The following is an 8012-nucleotide window of genomic DNA, read 5'->3' on the forward strand; positions in this document are numbered from 1 at the left end:
TAGATCTACAATATGCCAAACACAAGCACACAGGAATGATAAAATATGTTGCAACAAGGACAAAAGAAAGACTGAAGTTTGATACAGAGGGAGAAATCAGCGGAAGTGGAAACGCCGAGGGAATGACACCGGCAAAACGAATCAGAGTGTTGGAACGTGGAAACAGGTACGAGACACAGGAGACAGCTGTCACCAGCGTAGAACAAGTAAAGAAGCCAGACGCACACTGAAACACTGAACAAGCCCAGGAAATGAACCCAAACTACACTTAAACTCCTATCAGGATACCTATGGAGACAGACGGGAAAAGGACATGCTCAGAAAAGCAATAAGAACCTATACTATGATTTATTTTATTTTATTTTGAATAGAATCTAAAAATCTAAGAAATCCATCTAAACAAAACCACAAAGGTGTATGAAGCATCCATTTATTTTGGAGGACAAAAAGGACGCTATGTGTCCCCAAGCAGTAAAACATACACGTTTAGATTTTTGAGATCAACAACAGGATTGATCTGGATCCCCCGTTACGTTCATTCTGTATCCCCTGTGCACCAGTCAGGCTTTACATTATGAGCACCTGCTAAATATGTCGTTGGTCCCCTTCCTGCTGCCAAAACAGCCCTGACTCAAAGTCATTTGCTGTTGTGCTCCTCAAACCATCCCTGAACCATTTTAGCTTTGTGGTACATTGTGCTATTAAAAGGGACCACGGCCATCAGATAATACTGTTTCATTGAAAGACTGTATATGATCTGCAGTGATGCTTAAGTAGGTGGTATGTGTCAAGGTAACATCCTCATGGATGGGAGAATCCAAGGTTTCCCAGCAGGAAGGGGTCATCCAGTTATTGGAAGGCTGGTGGTTCAATCCCTGGCCTCAACTTTCTGCATGCGAAATACAGTGGGGCAAAAAAGTATTTAGTCAGCCACCGATTGTGCAAGTTCCCCCACCTAAAATGATGACAGAGGTCAGTAATTTGCACCAGAGGTACACTTCAACTGTGAGAGACAGAATGTGAAAAAAAAATCCATGAATCCACATGGTAGGATTTGTAAAGAATTTATTGGTAAATCAGGGTGGAAAATAAGTATTTGGTCAATAACAAAAATACAACTCAATACTTTGTAACATAACCTTTGTTGGCAATAACAGAGGTCAAACGTTTACTATAGGTCTTTACCAGGTTTGCACACACAGTAGCTGGTATTTTGGCCCATTCCTCCATGCAGATCTTCTCGAGAGCAGTGATGTTTTGGGGCTGTCGCCGAGCAACACGGACTTTCAACTCCCGCCACAGATTTTCTATGGGGTTGAGGTCTGGAGACTGGCTAGGCCACTCCAGGACTTTCAAATGCTTCTTACGGAGCCACTCCTTTGTTGCCCGGGCGGTGTGTTTTGGATCATTGTCATGTTGGAAGACCCAGCCTCGTTTCATCTTCAAAGTTCTCACTGATGGAAGGAGGGTTTGGCTCAAAATCTCACGATACATGGCCCCATTCATTCTGTCCTTAACACGGATCAGTCGTCCTGTCCCCTTGGCAGAAAAACAGCCCCATAGCATGATGTTTCCACCCCCATGCTTCACAGTAGGTATGGTGTTCTTGGGATGCAACTCAGTATTCTTCTTCCTCCAAACACGACGAGTTGAGTTTATACCAAAAAGTTCTACTTTGGTTTCATCTGACCACATGACATTCTCCCAATCCTCTGCTGTATCATCCATGTGCTCTCTGGCAAACTTCAGACGGGCCTGGACATGCACTGGCTTCAGCAGCGGAACACGTCTGGCACTGCGGGATTTGATTCCCTGCCGTTGTAGTGTGTTACTGATGGTGACCTTTGTTACTTTGGTCCCAGCTCTCTGCAGGTCATTCACCAGGTCCCCCCGTGTGGTTCTGGGATCTTTGCTCACCGTTCTCATGATCATTTTGACCCCACGGGATGAGATCTTGCGTGGAGCCCCAGATCGAGGGAGATTATCAGTGGTCTTGTATGTCTTCCATTTTCTGATGATTGCTCCCACAGTTGATTTTTTCACACCAAGCTGCTTGCCTATTGTAGATTCACTCTTCCCAGTCTGGTGCAGGTCTACAATACTTTTCCTGGTGTCCTTCGAAAGCTCTTTGGTCTTGGCCATGGCGGAGTTTGGAGTCTGACTGTTTGAGGCTGTGGACAGGTGTCTTTTATACAGATGATGAGTTCAAACAGGTGCCATTCATACAGGTAACGAGTGGGCGACAGAAAAGCTTCTTACAGAAGACGTTACAGGTCTGTGAGAGCCAGAGATTTTCCTTGTTTGAGGTGACCAAAGGGTTAGGGGGTTAGGGTTAGGGGTTAGGGTTAGGGTTAGCAAAAGTACAGACATCCTGTACTCGAGTAGAAGTACAGATACTAGAGTTAAAAAACATTCCAGTAAAAGGCAAAGTACTGATTCAATTTCTTACTCAAGTAAAAGTAAAAAAGTACACGCTCTGAAATGCAAGAAAGTAAAATCTCTTTGGACGTTTCTAGCAGCTACTTTTGTGCAAAGCTCACTAAACCCTGTGCTTTAATAATGTAATAATAAAAAACATTAGAAGATGGGAATGCAAACCTTGGTCCAGCTCTTATTCTAAGTGTATTTTACTTAGTAAATTTATAAATACTTCATAAATAAATACTTAGTAAATTATAAATGTAATTCTGCTTGAATCAGAAGAAAATGAAGTAAAATAAAAGTGTCTCTATTTTCTGTTGCCTAGGGTGACTTTACCTCTAAACAGGAAAATGAGCGCAGTCACTGGGTGGGGTTCAGCAGGTGGGGGAACCCTAAAATCAGCTGTAGTGGCTCAGTAATTTCAACTGAGAGCTCCAGTAGATGTTGTTAGTGTGCAGGCTGTGATCAGCTGACCTGCAGCTGAATCCAACCAGATGTGAGCAGATGTTTCCTGAGCTGTCCTGACTGATTTCATCCTCCACACTGACAGCACGCTCTGTTGATGCTGTCTGTTTTATAGAGGGTTTAAAGTTTGTACGAAGGTGGAATCAGTCAGTGAATCTGTGCTACACTGTAGCTGTGACCATGAACCCACAGCCACTGTGCAGCAGTCACACTGTTCCTCACTTTAAACGATCACAGTACAAACTAACCTGTTTATCCTGCACTAACCTGCAGAGGAGTTTCATGTCTTTAAACAACAAAGTCAGTCTTTATTGCAGCAGGTTTCCCAAAATGTAAAACATGCACATGCACAGAAAAATGTGAGGACTTTTATTTGAGCTCTACATTTCTGTGTTGTGAAATAGCAGTGAGCAGTCCTTACCTTTAAATATCTCTGAGTGAAGTCACCTCTCATTCTTTTCTCCCACTGCGAAACACGGCAGCTGGAGCTTTAGCTAACAACACAAACCGTGTTTGCTGATGTTCGTTAGGAACATGACCTGCCACTTATTACTGATCATCATTACACAAGCAGGACTGCCTCTCATGTCTTACTCTTTAGGCTCAAGTCAGTCTGATGTATGAAGGCTTGCAGTGACAAAATAACAACTCATTAAATTCATTAAACTAAAGTCCTTTTGTAGAAAGTGCAGATATTTGTTTGAAAATGTAGGGAGCAATAGTAAAAAACTACTAAAGTAAATTACAGATACCAGAAAATGCTAACTTCCTACTTCTGTGAATAAGTCCCCTGTGAAAGGTAGAACAGCAGCACCTTAGAGGATGCTGCAGGTACACGGCCGCGCCATGCTAACGGTACTTAAAAAACATCAGGAGGTGTTTCAGTTTAGAAATAAACTTTTCTGATCCTCTAAACTCAGAATACTACCAGACCCTAGCTATAGCCCCAGCTATTCCCACAGTGATGCCACAGGTTTGTCTCTTTTTCTTATGAAGACGGGTTTGTGTTTTACTCTTTTCTAGATTTTCTTCTCTTTAATAATGTTGTAAAGAATTCACTGGTTCATTATTTCTCTATGTAAACACAATCTGTGTTCTGTTTTCCATCAGTGTTTAGTTCTGCTGTTCTTACCGTCTCGTATCCTGTGGTCATTTTCTGTCTTCCTGTTTTATTTTGATAGTCATTTGCTCTTTGTGTCCTGGTTTTAGTCATTCTCTGACTTTCTCATTTAGTTCAGCTGTGTCCACTTTGCCTTTATTGTTTTTCCTATTAGCCTTTTAGCTTTTTCCCCCCAGTCTGCCCACTGTGGGTCTTCATCTCTACACTCCACACAGTCTGCATACACAAATGAAGCCCCGGTTTAGATCACCCTGTTATTCCACCTTTTCTGAAAATTTGTAAAAACAGATTCATGAGTAAAAATGAGTAGGCTGTAGGCTTTGAATGACACTCTCGCTCCTGTAGGGCAGCCCATCTCAGACTGGTTCTTGGCTCTATGCAGACTGGAGCTGCAGTTGGAGTGCCTTTTTAAACCAGTGAATACTTTCCACAGACTTCAGTACATTTCAGTGTAGCATTCAGGCGTCCATAGCTGCTCTGCACATGAAGTGACCTGCAGTGGCACCGTGATTTTGAAAAGAGTTTACAATGGGAATGACCTAAAGAAAAGATGAATTGATCTTGGAGTATTCTCTGTGCAGCAGAGGGATTAGTCTCCATCTGGAGGGGCCTGTGGGGGGCGAGTCATGTTCAAAGACACCTGTGTTAATAAATCCTGCTTGATACTGCTGGGGGCCTCTTCCTCGACACATCACAATATCCCAAATGCCTGCCGACCGTCCTGTCAGAGCCCTGTTATGCTCTCTCTGAAAGGCCCTTACACTTTTCTTTGCCGCTGCACCAGTTTAGTCCTCGACATTAGGCACCAAACAATCAAAGATATCAGGACATGTAACGTGGTTGCTGACAGTCTTTACTCTGAGATGAATAGCTGCTCTCGCTGTAGACACAGACTGTTACAGACTGTTTGAGGCATTATTAGCTGGACTAGCTCGCAGTGAACTTGAACAGGACCTTCACCCTGTCATTCTAAACATTCTGGGACCAACTACTATGTCAAAGTCACTTAGACATTCCATATACTGGGTTGTTGTCCTGTAAGTGTGAGCATGGGAACCAGTGAGAAGAAGAATCCTGGTCTGGATCCTGGCTGGGGTCAGTCAGTGTGCAGGTTGCATGTTCTCTGTGAGCCTGCGTGGTTTTCCTCACACAGTCCAAAGACACAAATATGTACACAAATAGTAAACGGTGTGCAAGTGTGCAAACCCTTGACATTATTTGAGGTGGGGAAAGAAAAGTCAAGTAAATTCCTCTTTAATTGAATAATTCCTCTCGTTGTCTCTCTTGCTGCCTGCAGCCTAAACAAACGAACAACTCATCACCAGATGTTGTGCTCCAGACCCACAACACCACCACTCGTCTCACACTTCCTGGTAGATGACATGGAGATAGCGTTTAAGCAACGATCGCTTTGTCTCTTAAGATTGGAATTATACAGCTTAGAAAATAAATGACTTTATTTTTAACTTTTGCTTTTTATGGTTTTGAACCAGCCCTGTGCTGATGTTGGAGTGTTACCACAAACTGTTGTGGTTACATGTGGTTCAATTGTTAAAGAAAACGGTGACTGTGAAGGAAGTGAAAAGCTGCTCAGGAGAGTATCGTATCGTTTAGGATGGGTATCGTTTAGGTTTTATCCGATACCGGTGCCAAATCGGTACTTTTGAAACGGTGCCGGTGCTCAAACGGTGCTCAAACCGGTGCTTAAAGACTGGAGAACACAAAATTGGTCCAAAAACCTCTCATGTTCAGCTGGTTTTTTGTAAAAAGATAACAATGTTAGCCTTTCCTGCAGCTATGGGGCATATATGGTATCACTCTTGGCTGGAAGCAGTGCTTAATCAATGGGAAAAAACACAAACTTTGTCCTAAACCTCTCATGTTTAACTGTTTTCCACTTTTTCTTTGGTCATTTTAGCCTTTTTGGCCAGGGTGAAGGGAGTATCTGCCATCAAACAAGAAGACAGCCGCATGTAGCTATGATGATGTTTGCTAGTTCACCTTACATGCATTAATGTAATAACGTGGTTAGCCTACTAAACGTAAATTACACTCGAACAACATTAAGCTACTCACGCAGAGAAGAACGGCTGCTGCTGCATCATCATCCTCATCATTTCTGCTACACTGGCAGGGCTAGGGGCCAGGACTCTCCTCTTCGTGTTTTTGGGGGATATTGCTAACTCCGGGTCCGATAACAGGCAACCCACCCGCAGTAGATGTGCTCGGTGTGAGGTCTCGCAGCAAGCTATCAAATACGGCGCATTTCTGGGCTTTTAAAAAAAAACGCTATGCGTCGCCAGGTGTTTCATCGGATTCGAGGTGTTACCTCCTTTGACAGTATCACAGTATCAGCTTAAAGCACTTGTTGCTGCTGAGTTTGCATATTTTGCTGTGAAGTACAGCCAGACTTTTGACCGCTTCGCCTTGGGCATTTTTAATCTGTAGCTCTGCTCCAAAAGAACGTACGTACCTGGACCCGCCTACTATCCTCGGAAACGTAAAATTATTGGCTAGAAGTATCACAGCTCAGGAAAAAAAAGCACTGAAATAAAGCACCGAAATGTGCGCTGCTTTTCGGTCTGGTTACTACCGTTTATGTCAGAACCGGTGCCATCATGGCACCGGACACCGGTACCCATCCCTACCCTCAGCAAACCAACACTGCAAAGACACGAAACACTGTGTTTGCTTAAAAAGTGAAAGGTGAAAAACCATCTTCTCAGATTTTTCCTCCCCAACTCCTGAGACGAGCAGCAGATTTTCAGACAGCACACAGAGTGCATACCAGCACATGAACACCAACAACCAAAAGTGGTCAAACCATAGTTTGACTCTCTTCTGTTTCCCCTCACTGAGCCTGCTGCTGAGGTTTCTACCTCTTAACCGTTTTTTCCTCCCGCTCTTGCCGAATGCTCGCTCATTATTTCTTTCTTTGTTTTTCCGACATATGTATAGACGTCTGCACTTCGCCATCAAGGCTAAAATCAAGTTATACTTCAAACTACCATTTAGCCAAAAGAAAATTGGTTACTGGGATGCTGGATAGTGTTCAGGATGAATGAAGAAATAACTAATAAGTCTAATAATGTGAAGAAATCTAAAGCCGAGCAGCTGTAGGCTTTAAGTTGACATGTAGTCCAGAACATGTATCCGTGTGAGGATGGCCCAGCGTGGTCTGAAGGCACACCAGCAGTCCACTCACTATCCTGCCACCTGTGAAGCAGCTGGAACCGAGAGCACCAAAGCAGCTCTTTCATTATCATTTGGTGATTTAACATGAAACAGTCAAATGTTCTTCAGCAATAAGCATTGCAGACACTTCCAGACAGCCACTGCTTGGTCTTTGCTGGGTTAAATCAGCCCAGCACACTCTGTTCGTTATCTCCAGCACCACCTTTGAAAACGTCCCTCCCTCAGAGAGGAGTGGTGCTGTGGCCACAGTTGGCCTTTGTGGCTTAATCATCAAATAGAAATAATATCAGTTACATAGGTGTGTGGAACCCCCGCCCGAGGCTTTGATAGGTGAGAGCGTCTGCTTCGCTGACACCAGACCGGAGCTCAGGGGAATTCTCACCAAACCTCCCACCTAGCGCGTCGCACTTCCACATACCCTGCAGTACAGGAGGACCGAGCCTGAGGAGAGGAGCATGAATATTTGCAGGAGAAAACGGGGAGAAAAGGGGAAGGGAGTGGATGAAGTATATGGAAATGTGTGAAGAACAGGCGTGAGACTGTGCTGCGGCTCCCCTATTGTTTTCTCATTAGTGAATTGTATAAGTGACTCCGGATTCAAGCTGTTTCTGTGCAAAGCACGCACCATCAGTATGCAAGGCCGATAGAGAAAAGCAGCTTAGTGCTTATTACTGCAATGACACCTAGCAGGTGAGTTTTGAATATGCATAAAATGAATATCACACATTTCCAGCTTTAATGTTCTCATTTGCTCCAGAGTTCAACAGGCAGTCACGTTTTGCAGACTTGTGAAATCCAACTCAAACCTGTT

Source organism: Copadichromis virginalis, linkage group LG19 (genome assembly GCF_057382275.1).
Source record: "Copadichromis virginalis isolate Kocher_CV1m ecotype Utaka linkage group LG19, C_Virginalis_male_GT1.1, whole genome shotgun sequence".
In the NCBI taxonomy this organism is placed as follows: domain Eukaryota; kingdom Metazoa; phylum Chordata; class Actinopteri; order Cichliformes; family Cichlidae; genus Copadichromis; species Copadichromis virginalis.